This window comes from Uloborus diversus, chromosome 10 (assembly GCF_026930045.1).
Source record: "Uloborus diversus isolate 005 chromosome 10, Udiv.v.3.1, whole genome shotgun sequence".
NCBI lineage: Eukaryota > Metazoa > Arthropoda > Arachnida > Araneae > Uloboridae > Uloborus > Uloborus diversus.
The window spans coordinates 138843127-138866966 of NC_072740.1; positions in this window are offsets into that span (position 1 = coordinate 138843127).

Consider the following 23840-nt stretch of genomic DNA (forward strand, 5'->3'; position numbering starts at 1 on the left):
AAGTGATGCCGCAATGAGAGTTTGTTAATGTAAAAGGAAAACAGCCCACTGGGAGGGGTCTGCGAAGCTTTTGCTCCAATTGGTGATTGATTTCAGCTTTTCATCTATTGAGTTGAAAATATTTTGAAATATGTATCAGGTACAACAGACAACTTTTATCAAATATTTAAACAACTTGACTTCCTTATCATTTTCCCAGCATAAACAAAGAAATACAGCCTATTTCAGATCAAAACAGGCCCGTTATTTCGATACTTTCAAAGGGAGGGGGGGGGGTAATAAAGGGTGTGAACTCGATGAAATTTACAAACTACAAAACAACACGGACTTGTATGAAAAAAACTTTAGTTTTTCTTTAAAGTAAGGGGTGCCATTGATCCCCTTCACCCTAACCCTGACAGGAAACACCTGGTTCAACACCTGGAGGTCTTATGCTGTTGATGTAAGCAAAAATTCGAAGTATTGCAGCGTACTAGGTATGTAGCTACCTTGCAATGTGTCATTCGTATTTAAGGAATTTTATATAAAAATCTCAAAATTCAAACCTCTTGCCAGAGCAGAAAAAAAAATAACTCACAGGCTTGAAATTTTACTCAGTAGTTTGTGTTAGGAAGTTTAAAAATCACCGCACTAAAGCTTAAAGTTCAGCAGAATTTGAAATATTTTGTAAATTTTATTTTTATTTGATGCTTTTCTAAAAATCTCAAATTCAAGTCTCTTGCCAGAGCCGAAGACATTAACTCAGTCACGAAATTTTGCACAGTAATTAGTGGTAGGGAGTCAAAAACATTTTCCGCACTAAGGCCAAGTGCTTTGCAGAATTTCATTTCTTTTTGCCCAGTCTAGTGCTGCACCTAGAAAAATTTAATAACTTAATTTTTTGAAATGCTGAAATGGAACCTGTTGTTTTTGGAATGGAAAACATATCTTACCATTCCGCAACTGTAAAATATCTTATAAAATGAACTATAATTGCTTAATGCATCTGAACAGGAATCAAGTTTTTCGATTCATTTTTCATACGCATATTTTTTTACTTTTGGAAAAACTTAATTATCTTTCCTTCAAATAATATTACTGATCGAATGAAATATATCGAATGTATGTGAGTATGTCGTGCAGAGAGATCACCTGCAACTTTTTTAAAATGAACGAAGTCATTCAAATGAATTAGCTAAATGAACGGATCAAAAGAATGAACTATCCTCTGATGAACGGATCATTAAAGAAAACGACGCTGTGCACCTCTAAAATAAAGCAAATATGATGGGAGTAATCCTTGTTTCAGAAGTCTAGACTTGCTTTAGAAGTGTATAAAATGAAGTTAAAACTGCGCATTTTAGGTAAAACTTCAGCAATAAACTAAACAAAGTGGAGCTGCTTGTGAAAAAAAAAATCATATTTCGATTCGGAACTCCAAACATTTCTACAATCAATTCTCTAACTCTGGGCGCCAAAAAAAAAAAAAAAAAAAAAGATCAATGTATAATCTTTCATACAAACACTTACGATGTTTTCCTCTTTTGCAGAACCATCTACTTCCAATCTCGATACTGGCAATGGTAGTTGGATTGATGATTCAGCTATGGATGACGAAGTATCTCTCCTTTACCCAGACGTTGAAGTGAGTAACAAATTTCGACTCAGTTTACGAACATCAATGTAATACACTTAAACTCAGCATAAAGCTTTTCTCTTAGAACTGACATGTTTTGAGCAGCAAAGATTGTTTTTCGATGACACTTTCCCGTGTCTTGACGCGTTTTGTTTCAAATGTTTATGATTGTGGATAGCAAGCTACGCGATCCATTGCTGCGTGATCAATTAAATTCATCAAAGCTTAGAGGAAAAGGTGATAAATATGGGCACCCTCTTTTGTTTTTGATTCAAAGTCACTTTTAATTCGAAAAATTAAAGATTTTTGTCTTTCAATAACAATTATGGCAAGTGTCCTACATGTGAGAAAGCGTAACAATGATTAATATCAATAATTTGTTTAAAAAAAAGGTGATTTACAAAATGTTTTTACAATAGCACCAGAAAAAATGGGGTGCAAATATGGGCACCCTTCAAGAAAGTCACCAAATCAGTTTAAAAACAGGATAAAATAGTACAAAATGGTAGAGAATATAATTATGTGAGGGGAAAATATTTGCAGAAATCGCGAACATAACTGTTTTTTTTTTTTCTGAACGTGATAAACTAAGGTTCTCTATTCAAAAATGGCCGCAAGTGGGGGTTGCCAGCTGTTTAAGATTGCTTAGAATGAAAGAGTTAGCGCTTTACAATATTTGTTCGACTGGGAAGGCGACAGCCAGCTAGCTCTACGCATGGACGTATCCAGAGGGTGCAAAGTTCGGCAGCTCTCCCCCCAGCTTCAAAAATAAAAAATATTCAGAATTAAAAAAAAAATCAATTGACGGTTGTTTCAATTTCTAAATTTATCAAAGAGTTCATATGTAGTAACTTGTTTCTAAGTTTGAAAGTGTATAAATCTTCTTTGGGAGCTCATTGAAAAGGGAAAGTAATGTTTGTTTAGTTGGGTTAAATACCGCACTCATTTTAGAATTTCATTGCTTCAAAAATCTTGAAATAAAAAAGGTGGGGGAAGAGACTAAAAACCAGTCTTCTAACTTCCCAAATGATGGGACTTTTCAGGTGCGCTCCGAACTTAAAATTTTACCAGGGTGGAAACTCTCAATAGGCCGAATGGAACTCCAAATTTCCCCGAATGATGATAATTCGCCAAATGGAAATCCGAATTTTGCCGAATATGAATTTTTGGGAGGTCACTGTGACCTCCCATCAGGGCTCCCCTACGGCTACCCCCTCCCCTCTTCTTTCATTGTTGAGCTGGATATGCCCATGGTTTTACGAGTTTTTAAAGTCAGCGCTCATGCGTCAATTGTTAGTGTTCTCAACCAACGATACAAACAGTAGTAGAATCAAATTTCAAACGCTCCAAAGAAATAATATAAATAAATTTTTGTGTGGTTACATTTAAAATCCCATATACCTCATAACATGTATTCCTCAATAAAAGGTAAAATTAATTTGTATTGTAAAAATATTTAAATAATTATCTTGTTTTTCGGAAACATTTTCTGTATAATATAACTGTCTCGTCATCAATAATTGGGGTCATATTGTTTCACAAATATTAATATTTTATTCCAATTTTATAGATGAGACATTTTACCTTTTAAAGGAATACATGTTATATGGGATTTCAAATGTAACCTACAAAAATTTATTAATTTTATTTCTTTTGGAGCATTTGAAATTCGTTTCTACTACTGTTTGCACCGTTGGTTGAGAACACTAACGATTGACGCATGCGCGATGACTTTAAAAATTCGTACAACCAAGGGCGTATCCAGCTCAACCATGAAAGGAAAGGGGGGGGGGGCAGCCGTAGGGAAGCCCTGATAATCAAATTCGGCAAATTTTGTTTCACGATATGGCAAAAATATCACCATTCGGAAATTTTTGTTTGACGATGTGGTAAAAATAGCATTCGGCAAAATTTGGAGTTCTATTAGGCGAATTATGATCATTCGGGGAAATTTGGAATTCTATTCGGCCCATTGAGAGTTTCCACCCTGATGAAATTTGAAGTGCGGGGCGCACCTGAAAAGTCCCATCATTTGGGAAGTTAGGAGACTGGTATTTAGCACCCCCCCTCACACACTTTGTTATTCCAAAGATTTTGGAAATGAATTTCTAAAATGAGTGCTGTATTAACCCAACTAAAAACTAATTACTTTCTCTTTTCAATAGGCTCCCAAAGAAGATGTATACACTTTTAAACTCGGGAACAAGTTGCTACATTTGAACTCTTTGATAAATTTAGTAATTGAAACAACCGTCAATTACTTTTTTAATTCTAAATATTTTTCATTTTTGAAGTTGGGGGGGGGGGGGAGCTAACCAACCTTGTCCCCCTCGTGCCCTCACCTGTCTGAATACGACACGCGTAGAGCTGGCTATCGCCATCCCTATCGAACGAATATTGTAAAGCACTAAGCAATGTTTAACAGCTGGCAACCCCCACTTGCGGCCATTTTTGCATAGACAATCTTAGTTTATCACGTTCAGAAAAAAATAGCTTTAATTTGATATATATATGATTATACTTTGAGTGCATAAATGTGCACCAATAGTACCCGTTTACATGTGGCTGCGAATAGGTTGCGGCCAGTTACGCAACGGCAACCATAACTTTTCAAGCTCTTTAGGCATATTTCTTTGGAATTGAGTATAGTTTATTTTAGTAACAAATGCGTCATTTTTACCCCAAAATGTCAAACAATATTAATTTGATAAAAAGTGCTTGCGGGCACTTCTTGCTAGGCAACCTAACCAAAACACATTGCCGCTTGCATAATGTAATATAAAAATTTGATTTTGACTTTATACTCAATGAGTGCAGAATTTTGCAGCCGGATCTCGTACTATTACGCGGCCTCAAAGTAGATAATTTGAAACAAAATGAATGTTTTGGTCAATTACTCGAAAAGGCTTGAGTCAATATTTTTAAGCAAGAGCTGTAATTATACTCTACGTGTTGTAGTTTTAGCATCATGTCAGAAACATATGGGATCTAATCAGCATTATTAATTTAGGTCTCAAATCTTAATTTCAGTTCAAAAAGAGGGCTTTTTCACGAGTTTACATGCGTGTTTCACAAAATCTACTACGTTTCAATTCACAAAAATACTACAAAGTATTAACAGCTAAATCTTCTTTAAACTTCTCAAATTTTATGCTTCCAGTGGGACATAATTTTCTGCAGCCTTAATCACAACGGGACATTTCGTCTCGCAAATCGGCCATTTGGGAGCACTATTTTTTGGAGATTCTAGATCCTTAGGACTCGGAGCTCAGAAGCTGAAAATTTGCTTAGGTTAGTTTCAAAAGCATGTCTACATCTTTCAAATTTTATCCAATTCGAAGATGATCAAGCGGGGACAATTTGAGAAATTAAGTTTGCTTACGTGGAATGACTCAAATATAACATTATGCACATTTCTCCAGCAGCTTTTGTTATTGTCTAACAAATATGGGAGTGTGTTTTACATTATATTTATATTTTTACTTCTGAGCCTTAATTTGTTTTATTTTAAAAGATTATTACTGATTAGTGTATATGCAAAATTCTACTGTAATTATAAACTCAATCCCTTACCCAATTACAGTCCTCTTCCCTGAATCGTCACAATGTTATATCAGTCATTCCACATAAAATGAACTGATTTTTAAAATTGTCCCCGCTCGATCATCCCCGAATGAGTTTTTTTTACATGTGTAGAGATGTCTTTGAAACTAGGTTATGCAAAATTTCAGCTTCCAAGATCCGAATCCTAAGGATCTAGGACCGTCAAAAAACATTGCTCCGAAATAGAGGATCAGCTTTTTGAGACGAATTGCCATGCTGTGGTTAAGGTTGCAGAAAATTTTATTACACTGGAAGCATGAAATTTTTGAAGCTTAAAGTGCATTTTGCTCTTAATTTGTTCTAGTATTTATGTGAGTTTGTGTTCATAAGATTTTGAGTAGCACGCATGTAAACTCGTGAGAACTTTTTTACACTGAAATAATCATTTTTGAAACAGTTTAATTAAGCAAGATGATTAGATCTCATCGTTTTCTGACCTGAGTCTAAAACTACACCAATTAGAGTATAATTGCAGCGCTTGCTCAAAGTTGTTGACTCAAGCCTTTTAGAGAAATTAAACCTAAAACTTTGATTCTTTTTGTTTAAAATTATAAATTTTGAGACCGCGTAATTGAAAAAGTTGATTAGTTGCCACGAGTTTCTAACCCTGACCTTAAACTAGACCACGCGGACTATAAATACACCTGAGCCCTGAAGTCGTTGACCCGTCGCGCAAAGTTATTGACCTCTAAACTTAGCCATTTAAAAAAATAGACTTTGTGACTGTTTAACTATTAAAGCAAAGAGAAACCAATGCTATGCCATTTTATGTTTTTCTCAGTACTATACTGTGGAGAGTAGTTGATCATGTACTTATTTCCGAGGGTTACTCACGGCTTTAGCAGATATCCAGGCCCAATCAAATTAAAAAAAAAAAAAGTAGCATTTTCTATTGACTTTTCTCTCAAAGCCATGAGTGAGCCTCCAAAATATTTATGCTAGGATGTACCTGGTATCAAGTAGTATCCACATTTAAAAGAATTGGCTTGGTTCACTCATTGCTTTTGAAGCAAAGCAATCATATATTTAGCTCTTTTTTCACACGACCTTAAACTTTGATCCCCATTCAATTGCCAACAAGTCAAGTTTGAGAGGAAATAAGCTGCACTTATTATAACAATACTAGTTAAAGATCATGAAAGTTTCAAGAATATTGAATGTGTCAACTATCAGGCCCCCATTCAATTAAAAAAAAAAAAACTAACGACTGATAAAGCACTTAGTTTCACATTGCCATCATTTACAGGATTATACAGGGTGTTTCGTTTTAACCTGTAAGATCTCTATTTCCGCATCCGTTAGTCCTAGATGCTTACTTCCAATTGCAAAAATGCTCAATCAGTTGCCGAGTTTAGATATTTAAAGTTTGAAGCGAAACTAAAAATGAGTCAAATACAAAATTTAATTTTTTTATACGGGCCCTAGGTCCCCTACCTTATGTTTAGGAAAATAATCTCCATTGAAAGATATTAGTAACACAAAATATTTGACCTTTTTGTGGCCAAAACTCAAGGAGATATTTAAGTTCATAGTTTTAAGGGACCATATAGAAGATGAGATTGGAACTTACCACCCTTTTAAAAGAATAACAGGTTCTCGAAGCAAAAAACGTAGTTTTTTCTATTTTTCATTGCAATTCAAAACTAAATGTAAATGTTATGCCGTAAGCAAAAACACTCTACAAAATCTCAATCATTTTGAAAAACCGCACTCTATGCACACATACATATTATTTTAAACACTTGTTAATTGCTATATTTCTCCCCAAAACCCAAAATGTGTTATTGCCGGCTAGTGTAAGGTGGTGTAATTTACAGAACGCTGCGTTTCATATCTTGAATATTGGTCGTACCAATGTCAAACTTTTTGTGTTGAAATATTTTTCAATAGAGAGTATTTCCCTGAATATACGTTAGGGGACCTAGGACCCGTATAAAAAGTTAAATTTTGTATTTTTTGACTCATTTTTATTTTGGCTTTATACTTTCAACCCTGCATCTGATTTTGAACATTTTGGCAATTTAAAGTAATCATATAGTACTAACGGTTGCTGAAATAGAAGTCTTGTTGGTTAAAACTCAACACCCTGTATATTTTTTAAACAGCATGAAATACGATCGCGTGACTTTTGTACTTTATTTTCCCACTGTAGCAGTGGAAATGTCTCAAAATATTGTAGACTCTATTTCTTGTTTTTCTTTCTATTTTGCATATGTGATGCTTTTAACGAGTACACAATTTAAGTGGTGGTTACCTCTATTCCCCAAATTTAGGCTAAACCGCTAGCTGAAAATGTGAGCTCCTTGCTCGATACTTAATATTGTAGTATTTTTCTATTTTTAATGTACGTTTTTCAGAAAGTGCAAATGATTCAATTTATCTACTTTTCGTTTCAGTTATTAGAATATAGTGCCATTGATGATGTCGGGGTGTCGAATATCACACCTGAATAGGTGAGTTAAATGTTTGTTGTAATAAGTTTGAAACTTTTCCTTCTTCCGAATCTTTTTTTATCTTAATTTAATCTTTTACAAAACTACCAAAAGTTGTGCAGTCTAGGTTTCTAAACTTACAGTTGGGTGTTTAACTCCGTTATTGTATTTTCTTTTAAGTGATTGAGATTCTAATTTTAATGTGTGTTCGTCACTACTTAATTAGAACTAGTTGAAACTAGTAGTTAGCTAGCAGTGAACTACTTTTAATTTAGACTAAGTATTGGTTAACCTACTTTTCCTAAAGCTACTAGTTAAAACTATCGAATTTAAAGCTATTCCAAAAACAATTAGGTCACCTTAAGTGAAAAATGGAAGTAACTTTTATTCGGGTACATCAGATATAGTCGTATGTCTCACAAAGCTTTTTGTGGACACTAACTTCCTTAACATGAAACTTTATATGTAAGAAATCATACTATAGATTTTCTTCCTCGTGTTCTGTAAAAATAAAGAACTCACATTTTAGCTGAGCTTTTTTTTTTATAAAATGCAATTGAAAAAACGGATGTATTCATTAATTTACATTGAAACCTTCTGCTTGTATTGTTAAGAGGGAACACCGGTTGACAACCAAATGTCCCAATTCATATTTGGAAATTATGCCTTTTTAGCAATTTGAAAGCAATGATTTTGCGTGTAACACCCAAGGCGTTAAAACTAATACATAGGGAATGTTTTCCGCTCTTTCAATTTTACGCAGCTTTTTAAATCATATACTCCTTAGACACGATTGTAACACTCAGTGCTTATATTCATATTTAAATTCATCTCTGTATCCATCCATATCTATTCATATTTCTGTCGTATATTGTTCTCAAAGGTTTTTTTTATAAAGGTAGGTAAGTCATTAAATTATTAATACGTCATCAAACTTCATAAAGATGTTCCCTCGCTTTCGGCGAAAATAAACAATGCACATTTTGTTTAATACACTTGACTTAATAGTCTTTTATGTAAATGTAATAATGAAGTAACAGTTTGCTATAAATATTAGGCCTAATAAATGCACGATTTTCACTAGTTTGAAGCTAAAATACAGCTAAAACTTGGATTTTCTCTTGCTTCAAAAAGTAGTTAATAGTGATTGCAATACCGGCATACCAAATACCGGTATTTCGAGCAAATTTGCAATTTCGAAATACCGGTATTTTATGAGGTAAAATTCCGGTATTTTTGGTATTAGTTGAAAATAAGTTTTAATTAAATAATTTTCAAGTTTTAACTTATTAAATTTCTACTTATATTTTAAATGTACTTTTCTTTTTCCATGATACAGAACCGAAATCAATCTACTGATGCAAAAATTTGGCTTAAAAATCACGATTTATTAGTATATTATTAAATAAAAGCAGCATAAAGATTGAGAAAATGTTTTCATTACTAGATGGCGAGATAAATTACAATAATTTTTATGCATCATGTTTTTAATTTTTGTTTTCATGATCACTCACTTTCCCTTTTGTGACAGTTAATTGCGAATGCAATTTTGAATGTATTTGTTCTACAAATAATTTATTCCAACCATCAATTGCAGAAAAACTTCAAATTTTCTTCATTTATCTCAACTGCACTATGTCTCGCTTTATACTTGGCAAGGTAATATTGAGAAATTATACAGTGCCTTGAAAATTTGCATAGAGTTTAAGCATATTCATTTAAAACATATTTTAATTTATTTGCATAATTGTAATTGTAAAGAATTTTGAAAAGTACGTGAAAACTAAGAGAAACAAACAAGATTAAATTTAGTCAAGTTTATCGTAAATTTCAAATCAAAGGGCTAATAATAAAAATCAAGCACAAACTTCTTCTGTCTAAAAGAAAATGATCTCAATAATGGAAAAGTATCGTCTCTCGGAAAGATACTATACTACAACTAAATATCAATCTTTAAAAAAATTAATACACACAATACACACAAAAAAACATACATACACAAAAGGATTTTTCAAAAATAACACGCAAGAGATCGAATTATTTGAAGATGAGACTTCTATACAGTTAGAGGGGGTGTATTGCGCATTTTTAACAGTTCCACCGACCTGTGTGAAATAAAGTATTTTTAACTGTTGGAAAGTTAAGCAATAAATGAGTTGTAGGTTTAGAGACAATTCAATATATGCATTATGTTTTTTTACTATTACATTTTGATTTTTTATTATGACTTTCGTTCATTCATTTTACATTTGTTCACAATGCGTTTTCATAAATACTACAATTTTTGTACAAAATTATGAAATGTGGCAACGAAACAATGTTTTCAAACACTTTTTAAAAATACCGGTATTAATAACGGTATTCCGGTATCACGGTTTAAAAATACAGACTACCGATATTGAATTTTTGGTCCGGTATTGCAAGCTCTAGTAATTACTCTTTTCCCGATGATAATATTAAACTGAAGAACAAAGTCTCCGGCATCTTTTATTTTGATAAAAGTACTTCAGATTAGAAACGTGGAGTATTAAACTACAGAACAAGGAGTTTAAAAAATAAAAAAAAAAGTTTTGAAAAATTATTTCAAAATTCCTTGAACTTTGATTTATGAAATTTGTTTCTGTTAAGTGCATCAAATATCAACGTATTTATGTTTGGTACTTCTTTTTACAGGTAAAGTGATTCATAAGTAAAATTCCCTGTACACAGGTAAGAGTTTAAAATTTCTCAAGTTAATGATTTAAGAAGCACGATTGACTGATAACTCATCACTTGAACCCCTTCGATTAGGAAACGTAAAGCAGTTAGTAACTTGGATGAAGTTGAATCAGTGGTAAAAATCTCACATTTTAAAAAGCAATAATCCAGTTTAAAATGTGGAAGAAAAAACAATTATAGAGAGAACCTAAAATCTAAAAGGATAACAAATAAAAGTAAAAACTCCAAGAAAAAGAACTTTTAAAAATGATTAAGTTGAGTAAATCAAATGCAAATATAATTTTAGGTTACTAAATCAAAATGCACTAAACTATTTCTAGCGTTTCGCTGATACGCCCGTTCCATCCCTTTGAAGTATAATAAACCGGTAATCCGGCAGTTACAGAACTAAATGGACGTATGCTTCAAAAACAGTACAAGATTATTAAGCAAATGTCTTCTTTAGTTTATAAGTATGAATATTAAAGCGTTGTTCTATTTATGTACTTTCGTTAAAATGAAATGTTTTGATATTAAAATAAAAGTTAAGAGCCCACATTTATAATTTTACTGAGTAAGAGTGCAGTTTAGTAAGTCATACTCTTCGGGGCTTCAACCACAGCAACATCACCAGTGCTACGCAATGAAAGGGTTTGGGGTACACCTGCTTTCTCTTCTATCTCAAATCAATTCGTGCTCTTCAAAGAGTTAACCTCTTCTCCACGAAATAACCCCGTGATTCATCAGTCATCGCTCTTAAGTTTATGTAAATTAAAAATATTTAGAAATCGGATAGTACTTCATAACCAAAATCCTTTTTGTTACAATTAAGTCAGCCTTCTTTCATCCACGATTTTTTGTTTTAAATGGTTCGTTTCCCACAAAGATTATGCACACAAAGGTTAATTATCTCAAAATCATAATTGGATACCTCATAGTGTTATCAACACTGTTAACGAACAATGTTTTTAGGTGTCTTTGCCAAGCGTCATCAACCTTGACATCAACCGAGTTCTATATGACACCTGACTCATATTTACTTTATATTTGCGTTTTTATTTCTGCTTTGAAGAATGTAATGTTAGTTGATAGAATGGCTGTTAATTAGAAGTTTACTGTTATCAAATTACACAACATATATTGTTCCGCTGCTTAAGCGCTTTATTTACAAACGTTGGATAATTTCTTTTTCTAGTCTCCCACATGCATTTTACAATCTCGTCCACGCATATCCATTAAGCAAAATCATAATATGGCGAAGTTTGAACATCTACAAAAGGAACAAAATGAGTCAGGATTTCTAGTAGCGTTGCTTTCTAAGTTCCCCCTTTTATTTAGGCACATTGTTGAATACTCTCACATCCTTTGTACCCTTTCGTTCGCGCGCTACAGTGTGATGCCGAAAATTCACACAAAGCTCTACTCTTACCGCAAAATCTTAAGAGGATCAAGTCGCTCATGGACTTGATCCACTTTAGCTCCGCATCCGCACATCTTATATAATTATGCAAAAACAATTAGTCTTCTTCCTATTTAACGGTGCCTTCGACCGGGGCCTCCTCGATGTTTGTCTTTGAAGAAGAAAAGGGCATTAAGAAAGAAGGATCGCGGAAGCTTCGCTTCGACGCATTCCATTAAAATCTGTATCTGAAATTGCCACATGACTTGAAGTAGTTCTTGTTAGTTTTGTGGAAAAAATTGGTATACATTAGTAAAAAAAAAGTAAAATGAAGAATTTGTATGTTTAGAATACACTTGAACCTATTTTGCGTCTAATATCAGAGCTAAATCCGAGTAATTGCGTTAAATTTCGAAGTATTTTTCAAGGATGAACAAGGGATACAAGATCACATGTTTTTAGTTTACCACTTGTAACCAGAAAAACCAAATTCTAATGCCCTCTTTTTTTTGAGAATTTGTTCTTTGAGATGATCGGTTTTGACCTGTTACTTTAAAAGAACATATCTAAAAACATGATATTCTCGCTTTCGGTTTGAAATTGGGAAATAGACATAAGGACGCAGTCAAGGGGTAGGTGGTTACCCAAACATTTCAAATTTATGAACACTCCTTCGGGGAAAAAAAACAATGAACAATATTTCTATAAGAAAATTCTATATGATTTTATTGTGGTTGTCTACTAGCAAGAAATAAAGGGTTAAGTTTGAAAGAAGTAAGTAATAAACATAAATCTATAAGAAATGAGCAAAAACCTTAAAAAAATATTTTCAAACAATGCATAAGAATGCAATCCTATGCCAAAACATTAGATAAATCAACGCTTTACGTACCGAAATGTAAGAAACTATTCGATGTAGTTTTAAAAAATTGGATAAACGTTTTCTTCCAACTTCAATCAACTAATATTAGTTGCGGTAGGATTTCATTTTCTCTTGCGGGGGGAAGGGAAAAAAGGGGCACGCAACCATTGCATGTATGTATATTTGCATGCTCGAAATTGGCAGTGTGGCTTAATATCAATCTGTGAGGGGTCTTGTAAAATGGTTCAGTGGGTAAAATTGCCACATCAAATTCAAAAATCGACAAACTCTTATTGAAGGTTAGAAAAAACAATTTAATCAAGAACTGTTAGTTGAAACGTATATACAGTGCACATAAGTAATTTATATCGAAAATAGGGAACATAAATCCCATCAAAAGGAGTGACTTTCGTCACATCAAAATCGAAATTCTACATTCATTGAAGGTGATTCAGTGGCGACTGAACGCTTGATTCGAGTTCATGCTAGGAAGCGTTGAATGGCTGCTGCCATTCCAAATCAAGTAATTTTCCACAGGGGTTCAGCTACCTCTCTTCGCTGAGCTTCGTCTATTTGTCAATTTAAGTAATAATTTCATGACTTGAAATTATTCTTTGTTGAATTATTGATTAAAATAAAGTTAATTTTAAACCTTTTTTTTCCAAAATATATTGAAAATTTGGAACTTAAAACAAACGTTTGAAAGTATTCAAAACTAATATGAATAAGAAGAGAGCCAAAAAAAAAGTTATAAAATTCATTAAATCGTTAAAATTTAGAAAACATTTAACAAAGAAAATGTATTAAACCTGCAGGAAGCAGAAAGAACAGCTTAAACCACTTCTTTGTCAGAAAAGTTATCTTCAACATTAGAAACCGTTGTCTTGAGTCGGTTCGGACAGGTTCGAGAAGAACAGGTGAAACATGAAGATCACGTTTGGAGAAATTGTACTGATCGTTATTGGCGAATCGTTGCAACTACACTAGTTGCCGCTCTCCTCTTGCTTTTCACTACTCATTGAAAACCAAAATATGCAGCTAAACACAAAAAAAAAAGTTTTTAAATTGCTACTAAATCTAAAATGATCAGTTTGGACAAATAAATGCTAATTAGAGGCATTCAAGTTAATCGATAACAGATTGGTTGAGAGAAGTCAGATACTGCAACTTAGTCCCCTACTTTTCTTGCCACATGGCAAGGGGAGACCACTAAACTTGAGCTTTAGTGATCGTTCCCAATTCTTTTTGCTGCACTTGCGATGGTCGTATTTGATTTTGGTCCAATCACCAAAATAAAGAATGAGTATCCAGTTAATGTACTTTCTACCGATTCATGTCGACTGGTGTCAATTTATCTTCTCTTTTGGAATGAAGGGCATTAAAAGGAGACAAAAGTATTTTGGTAATATACGAGCTTTTAATCTAAAAATGGAAAAACCTCAAAGGTTCAATACATGTGAGTTTCACTGAACGTTCAATTTTTCGTAGCTCCAGTAAAGATTCCACTTTTTACCCCTCCCCCAAACATGCCACTTTTCTCTTGAAACTCCAGTGTGAGTCTAAAATCAAATACGTGTCATCGTATGCTGAAGATTCCTCATTAATATCAATAATTTTACACTGAGCTAACGTGTTGAAAATTTACTTAAATCATTTTGAATTGTCTTTGAAATGTCAACGTATGTTTTATATACCTTCAAGGCATGGAAAATCGATCAAATGTGCTTTACTGGGAAATGTACATTGATAATGTACATAGACTTAAGTCCTCGGGAATATATATAGGGAAAAAGTCACGATGGAAGTATCTAAACGTAAATTCTTTCCCTTGTTTTTTCTGCTTAAATAATGAGTTCTTAGTTTGAATTCTATTTTTTTTTAAAGCGTTTATACACAAAGGTATGTTTTTTTATAGCTCACCGGCGGCGACAATAATGGTATAGCTCAAAAAAAAAAAAAAAAAAAAAAGGTTCATTCTATTTTTAACGAATTCACTCTTGAATGCCCCACTTTGTGCAAAACATATATAATGTTATGGTTAGTTTTGGAGCCTAAATTAATAGCGTGCAATTAAAGATTAAAATTTTTTCTAAGTTATGAAATTTCAATGTTTAACTTTTAATAATTCGCATTAGTTACACTACCTTTGTTCGAATTTTGTGGTAAGAACCTTAAATTAAGATTTTATAGATCAATTCGTTTTGTCTGTTTTGCATTTTTTTAGATGTGCCGATTTTATCGCCAGTGAACAATAGATAATTGCATATGCGAGTTTCTAGTCGTACCCGACGGAGTATTCGATTTGAAACTTCATCGCATGAAATCTGTACAAAAATGCCAAAATTGATTAAATTTTGCGTGCAATTATTATGGAAGTATATTTCCCTTCTAAGCAAAATCATTAATATTTCAGTAATGATTAATGAGTGCTATAAAATAATTTATACGATATTATTAGGAAATTTTATATTGTAGTGTACTTAAGAAATACAGTTTCGTCTCACTCCGAAATCGAAAGCACCAATCTATAAAGATCTTTTGATTTTTATAAATTGGTGTGATTATCTAAAGAGCTTAATATAAATGAGAAATTATACAGAAAATACTATAAATATTTTCTGTTTAGTAACATTTATTAAAATTTTAACTTCGATTGATGAGCATAAAATTAAAAGGTTATATAGAAATTGTATAGTTATTAACTAGAAAATAACTAAAGGTACTAATGGCTAGTTACCTCCTGTGGATATCTGTGGTAGTTCCTAAAAATATGGCAATGAAAGTATGTATATATTTAACACCAATATAAGCACATTGTGTATTTTTTTAAATTCTTTTTTTGAAAGAGAAAAAATATATATTTTTACACTTTAAATTCTAAGTTTTGAAAATATTAAATTACCTAAATATTCATTTTATGGAGGTACTTAACGTTGTTTATTGGCAATCATTAGAATTAGAATAACGGAGGTAAGTCCATCTTAAAGTTGCAAAGTATTTAGGGACGTAATAAAAGTTCCTAAATATACTGTGCCAAAATTCAATACAAATAGCTTGGAGAAAAATTTTATGAAATTTAGTCTTGCGATTTAGCGCGTCGAAGCTCTTATTATCCAGCGTTGTAAAAATGTGTTGATCATGTGTTTGGTATCTTTCCAGTAATAGTAATGTATGCAAAGTTTTATCTGTAAAGTCTGGTTCTTACAATATTGATCTTTCTGGCTGTAAATCAAATATATAGTTTTTGTTATTTATTTGTCAGTCTTTGACGATCGGTTATGTTAAACATGAGTTGGAATAAGTTTTATTTTACGAAAAGTGAGTTTTCAAAATAATGAATCATTGTTAGACTTCTCTTTTGCTATCAATACCATGTGTATTGTCGAGCATTTTATGATACATTAAATGCATAAAATAACGTAAAAAAGCCAAAGCTTCCAAAATTTGCATTTTCTTGCTATTTTTTGTTTTTAACATTTGAACAGCCTTAGTGATTTTGCTTTGAAGCTCAGCGGTGGTTTTACTTGCTTCATAATTGGTAGATAGCGTGTCACGCAATCCGTTGTGGCACTAATCAATGAAAGCTTAACATCACGTCTCTGGTAGAATATTTTCTTCTGCTTTTTTGCGTATACAAATAGTGTATTTCGATTGAAGATGGTTGTATACGTTTCAACTACTAAGCACAAAGGTATTTATTTGCATACTAAGTTATGTTTCAATAACTAACGACAGATATTAATTTTTCTTGATTTTGTAAAAATTTGTTTGCATGGTGTAATAATTCTACATAAAGTATATAATAAGTAAGTGTAAAATTGAATTGCGCTGATTATTGTAGCTGCAATCTTTGCATCTAAATATCTTAACCTAAAATATGAAGTAAATAGAATGCCTAGGGTTAGTTGAAATTGAAAAGTTGCATTACTACAAAAATAAACTAAGTAAATTTCAAAGTTGGGGAAAAAAATTGCATTTAAAATTATGTGCAATCAAAACTTTGTGGTACAAAGCGCAGTAAAAAGATTGATGCGTAGCGGTTTTGTGAGTCAAAATCAAGATCGAATCATTGTAAAAAAAAATGTTTACAGTTGCATACTGAGAAAAGACATTTGTTAATGTATAATTTTTAAAATGTTTTGACGAGAGCGAGAATAAAATGTTTTGTTAATTGACCCTACAGAAAAAAAGGTATGCTATACAGCTGGGAATAAAATTTTTTTGTAATGTAATTTTTAAAGCTGTAAAAAGGTTTTTTTTTATAAAAATAAGCTATGAAATTAGTCAAATATTTTATATGCCTCTCGTATAGGGTAGAAATGTCGTGAAAACGTAAATGAATAAGAACTTTCTCTTGAAAAGTGTTATTCAATGAGAGCCTAAAATGTTGTAAAAATTGTAGTTGTGAAAAATTTTGTGTTAATGCATTGAAAGTAAAACTTTCCTAAAAGAGTTTTTACGTATAGTGATTTCTTATTATCTCTAAGCATATGCTTATAGTTTAAGCAATCCTTAAATTTTACGAACTGTTTTTGGTGTTCTGATAAAAAAAAATTCAAACCGAAGCTGTTTATAATTTTCTAATTATATATATATATATATATATATATATATATATATATATATATATATATATATATATATATATATATATATATATATATATATAGTACAAACTTACTAAATGTAAGAATATAAGCTGCTGATCAGTAAACATGTCTTTGGTTTACATACTCTTAATGAATCAAATATTTTAAAATTGTTTATATTGTGATCTATTGCTTAATCATTTAATATGCTGTGGAACTTCAGTATAAAACATTAAAAAAATGCTTTTTATCTGTACATAATTATCTCAGATTAATAATTTCATAATATAATGATCTATATGACTCAAGTCTAAACAGTTTTGTACAGACTGTTGACCTAAAATGTTACTACTTTTGTTAAATCCATACTTTCTGATGTCATGACCATTTAAATGCACTGAAGTATCATGGAATGGGGTTTAAAAATTCTACAGAAAAATCTTTAAAATTGTGCTCTACAATATTCTATACTTGTCAGTTCCATCAGTTTGTACGGATTATTCTTACATGATTTGGTATCATATGACAATGAAAGACAGCCGTCTACTTTGGAGAAAGAGTTTTTGATCAGAACCATTGCTTTCTAAATGATGTGAACTTTTGACAACGTAGTGGACTCCTGATCTGTTACAATGTAGTGGTATGACTCCCCATGAAGTATAACTATGTTCTTACCAACTATGCTTCTCTGGTTTGTTGGAATAATAACTTCATTGCGGATCACCATATTAAAAAAAAAAACACACTAGAACCGTTTTACTGTTACCTGGAGTCCGAAACAAAACTAAAAAACTTCGTTGCAATCAATCGCATGATGGAGTTGAGTTGCATTTGAGCAAGCTAAGATTCCCGAATTATCTTGCTGGTTGATTCAAATTGATGTGGTGATATAAACTCATGCATAAATAAACTTTCCAAAACACTGAAAGAAGTTATATTCAGCTATAAAAGTTCTTGTCAGTAACTTTACTTCCGTATTGAAAAATGGCAATATGGAAAAATAGCACTATGGCTTAATGTTGCATTAAAACACGACAATGAAACATAAGCACATGGAAACTGTAAAACTGGACAACCATTTATGTGTTCCTAGGAACTTTTCTTCTATATATCTCTGTTACGTATATCACTAACGTCGCCTCAAGCGGTGCGAGAACAGTATATCGCCCAACTAAATACGAAAGAAGTGTCTTTCGTTGAAGCATGAAAACCACAAGGGTGGAAGACACTTTAACACAATGCGACATATATGAGCAACATCTATCAACACTTCTGTAATTCTGATGTAGGAGCCAAACAACCTCTCATCCACCGTTCAGAGGCATTGTCTTGTATACAAACTTGGATGACTTCGACCTTGACTGATTCACAGAGCACCTGTCACCAGTAGCTTACACAGAGGGTCTTCGACTGGCTAGTATCGATCCTGGAATCCTAAAATCACAAGCCCGTTGCCTAACTTAGAGGGTAATGCTGATGGAAGAACATTGGAATGCTTAACAGCCATACTGGTCGTTATAACCTTCCACGTTGTTTTCTTATTACTCATGCATGATTTGCGAAAAAATACAGTTTATGCACTCACTCTCAGACTGCAAATTTATGATGGAAGCCACGTTGAGAATGCTTTAAAAGTCGTCAACCCATAAATATCCAGTTAAATGTGACTTCCAGTTATGCAATTTCTAAAAGCTAGCGGATGAGCTTTGGTACCATTTTCGAACAGCATACATAAAAGAAAGGATTCTTCACGAACTTATATAAATATAGAAAACTGTTAAAACGGTAACTCCATGCCTTATTTCCATAAATATGCTTGCTGCAGATCAAATAAAGCATCTTTAAATCACAAGAGGACTGCAAACTAAGGATTCCATTCCCATCTCTTTGCAACATTAATAGTAAGAGATCAGGAAAAACTGTTAGAATGAAAGTAAATCCGAATAAGAAAGATGAAGTAACTGCAAGAGTTGTACCAACATCGAACTTGCGAAGGCCTACATCTTTAACTGTGGTGCCATCCTAGCTTTTCTGCAGATTATTAAAATATTTCAGATCACCTTGATGAAGACAGCGAAGAGCTAGCAAAAACTGTATTGCGTCCATAACACATTTGAATTCAATATGAACTCATCTTCATTGAGAAAGGCCTTGAATCCCTATATATTTATAAAATTAAAAAAAAAAAAACACAAAACTGGGACTCAAACTTGTGGTACTTCTTGCAGAAAAATCAAACTGATTTAGAAGGAACTGTTAGACTGCCAAAACATTTGAGTTTTCAAATGTGGACTGTCTTAGAAGTCTATTGATGCATAACATTTTTCGCGAATATAGCCCCCATTCTATGATGCTTTCGTTTAAAAGACAAATGTGGATATATATTTTTCACTGTGTAGAAGTCAATTTATTGCATTATATTCTTGCCCGGAATTCTTCTAGTATAGCACTTGGGTTAAATTTAAAGTAGTGATTATTTGTGTAATGTGTATTGTCTCAAGCAATGAGAAAGTTTTTAACCATGTGTACCATAAAGCCAATTTAGCTTGAAATAAGTGCGAGAACGTTTATAAAAATTATTATTGTCAACTTCGCATTGCGAGCAGACATTACAAAATCTTCTGCGTAATTGAGCCGATTCACAAGAGCATCACGCGGTACAACAAGCATCAAGTTGGACTGAAAAGCACCCGAGATTTTAAAAGTATCTTTTTAAAGTGACAAAAACTAGGGCGAGTTGGTCGTCTACTAGAACCATGTAACAGAGAACATAAAACTTCATGGTTTACAACTTGCTGCTGCTATTTGAAATGAAATGCTTTATTTATGTTCCTGTGTTGTGTGATGTGAAACGATGGAGAAACAAACTTCTCGTGGACCTTAAAAACTGCTTTGGGCGCTACAACTCAATGATTTTAAGTTATACGGACGATGTTTCTGATGTTGCTCTAATTTCAAATGCGCCTTAGTTTTTTTCTATCAAGCAGTTTCCAAGTACTATCTACACTCATTGCTTTCCTGATGCTCACTGTCCAATCCTAGATCAATCTGATACCACCCGGTAACAACTCATCTCAATGCTACACGTCCACTACATACTAACCAATGTGCGTACACTTGAAGTTTTTCCTGTATGTTTCAACTTGTTTCAAACTCTGTTTTAAGAATCGTTGAAGAGTAATAAAAATCAAAAATTTTCAATATCTAGAATTATTTACATACTTTCCAGAAGTCATTTTGAATGATTGTATTGAAACGTTAACAGCAAGTGCCCAATTCCAAAGTTAAGAAAAAAAAGATTGTTTAAAAAAAAAAAACTAATGTATTGAAATGAACTTTTAACACCATTTTCTGTACGCCAAATAGCTATTTTTTTATTAAGTAATCTTTACTCTTAACTTTTTGATATTGAAATCCTATGTACTTATTTAGTCACTAACTAGGCACAAAGCAGCTAGATGTGAGAAAAGGTATTACTTGTATGAAATGTGTACTTGGTGGCATGATGCGTCCACTAAAGTAAAATATTGTTGACAGTAAATCAAATTTTAATATTTATAAGTTACTGGAACCTGTTGTTTTTAAACTAATATGAATTTTTAAGTGTAACTTTTTTAGCTAATTGTTTAATAATTGGTTAATATTTTTTTAATTAAATTTCAATGTAGCTGAAACAATGTAAAATTATCATGTAATGTACCGAACAGCCCGGGTATCACATCCGGAGACTGCAGTTTCGTTTGTTAGAACTCATCAGTATGGGATAGTGAATAACCGAGCTGGAGGTAAGGTAAACACATCAGTAGTGGCTAATGCTGCAGTAGTGATAACTTCAAGGTTTATATTTGAAAAGAAATAGACTTCAAGGTTTCCCAATTGATTCAAACATGCAGGAGGTAATACCTCCAGTACGTTTGATGCACGTTTGAATCCATTGAAAGACCTGGAATCCATTTTTTTTTTAACCTTCCTACTTTTTTACACTTTGAAGTGGCCACTACCGAAACACTGGCCACTACTGGTGTGTTTACCTTAGATGTCATTTTATTGCTTTGTAGCCCTGGCTTAGGGGCAATATCTTACTGCTAAATGTAAAGTCATGTTTTGTGAGATTAGGCCTCCTTTACACGAGGTAACTTAATTGATCAACTTCGAACGAGTGGTTAACATAAAGTGACACCAGGTAGAAGCTTGAAAGAGTCGCCTGTCATACTTCACACGACGTTCAAGTATGCCTGGTGTGCCCGGCGCACCAGGCATAGTTGACTGTCGGGTCACGGCAAGTGACGGTAGCGGCACATGTGCCGCTACCCTCATAATCCCAATGAGTGTAATCAACTTTTTAGTTAATTACTCATCAAGACATTGATAAGCGTTTGTCCTACACACGAGTAAACTAGTTGAGTCAACTGAGTTCAGTTTTAACAGCGTTGTGGAACAGCGCCAAAAATTAATTCCGATAACTAATAGAAAAGTAGATTCAACTAAGTTTGATCGTGTAACGACAACGAAAAATGCCGGGCGAATTTTCCAAAAAGTTGCTTCTACTAACTGCTTCATGTAAAGGAGGCCTTATTGAACCTTTATGGTGAAGAAATAAATGCCCTCATGCTGAAAATTAATTCAACAAAAAAAAAAGCTTCTAAGATAATTCTTAAAAATAATCAATATATATATATATATATATATATATATATATATATATATATATATATATATATATATATATTTATATATATATATATATATATATATATATATATATATATATATATATTTATATATATATATATACACATTGAAAAATTTTGCAGACACGTGATTCAGGGTTTTAAGAAGTGCGAAAGATCTAAGCTATTGAGACAGCATTTTGTTAGATATCTGTTTTATCCATTAGCTTAAATCTTTTGCGTTGAAAAGGAGTTAATCATTGCATAGAAACACGTATCTGTAATTTGTGGATTTATAGCGTTTAATTTACTTTTTGCATGTTCAACCTTTAAAAAAGTAGAAATTAGCAGAAACACGCGCACGTGTTTGTAATTATGAAAAAATTGGTTAATTGTAACCCCGAGACACGTGTCTGCATTTTTTAAATCTGATTTTTCAACTATGATTTTATTGTAAAAATTGAAGGAAAGCATTGCTAGTGTGCTGATTTCTGTGTAAAATTAAGTGTTACTGAAATCCGTGTTAGTGGTGAAATAATGTTTTTAGATTAAGCAAGACAATGTGATAAAATGTTCATTGCTTTTCTAAAATTTAAAATCATTAATGCGATTATTATTAGCTTTTTTCGTCAAGTCATTTCTTTCAATAAACCACAGTTTCCTTAGCACTAACAATGTTTCACTTTTTCATAATTTTTGAAATCCTTTGTGTCTAAATCTTAGCAAGATACTAGAGAAGGATATGAAACTCCAAATTTAAAATAATTAGCAAAAAACATGGCTTGTAGCTAATTCGTGTAAAATTTTCCCCAAAAACGTGTTTTTCAATAATCAACTTTTAGTGATCGTTATTTGAAAACCACAAAGTATGTAAATTAGCTTTTAAAGGTTTTTAATAAGATCGATCGTCAACTACCTTATTTTTTACAATAAGGTACAAAAACATTAGATTTGAAACAATGTTTTCACTTCACGATGTAAATAATTTTAATGAAAACACCATCTGCATCGTAACGTTTCTGTACTGTCGTATTACGCAATGTTTTTATGAAAATGAAGTTTTGGAGAAAACATAATGAAATCATACATTTTTATTACTGTTTTTTCTTGCGATTAGTTTAATTTTACTGATACAATAAAGTGCTTAAATACCGTTTGTAGGGCACCATTTTGTAAGAAAATGGAGTTTTGCTAGTTAAAATGATGTAGTCTTTAAAAGACACTTGATTTTGTGTAAATTTTCACTTTTTACGAGTTAATTAATCTAAAGCTGCCAAACAGCTGTAACATAGAACTTCATATTTAAAGAGAAACTTATAACACTCGTGCTGTTTTGCAAGAAATGTTACTGTTATGATAATGTTATGATAAATTCCTTAGCAGATTGCTAAAAGTGGGAAACACATGTCTTGTGATTGAGTTTTGCTTATGGTTCATCCATGTAAAAATTTCAATTTGTCGTACGAATTCGATTACTTGTTTCGGATGAAATCTAGCTTGTGTATATATTACTAAAAGGTCTTGATACGATTTTTTTAAGTATGTAACTTAAATAATTCTAGAATCTTCATTTTTGTGATGCACTAAAAAGCACTCATTGCATTATAAGAGCTGTTAATCACGCAATTAGTTTTAGAAATTTGGAATAAATATTTTGGATGCATACTATGTTCAATGTGAGGCATCATATTTTGATTTTTATTCGTAAAGTGCATAAATTGAATGTGGTATATATATTATATAGATTATTGTTCTTTGATCTCAAATGAATCTTATGTATATATTAATAAATGATGTAAATCCTTTTAAAACTACTACTTGTGTGTAAAATAATCGACTATCTGGGGTGAAGAGACTAGTTGCATCTGGTCAGGGATCCCCAGACGACTTTTTAAAAACTCCAACACGCAAGTACTGACTTTGTATGTAAATTGAGATCTGAAATGAAAATGTGTTAAATTTGAACGGTTTAT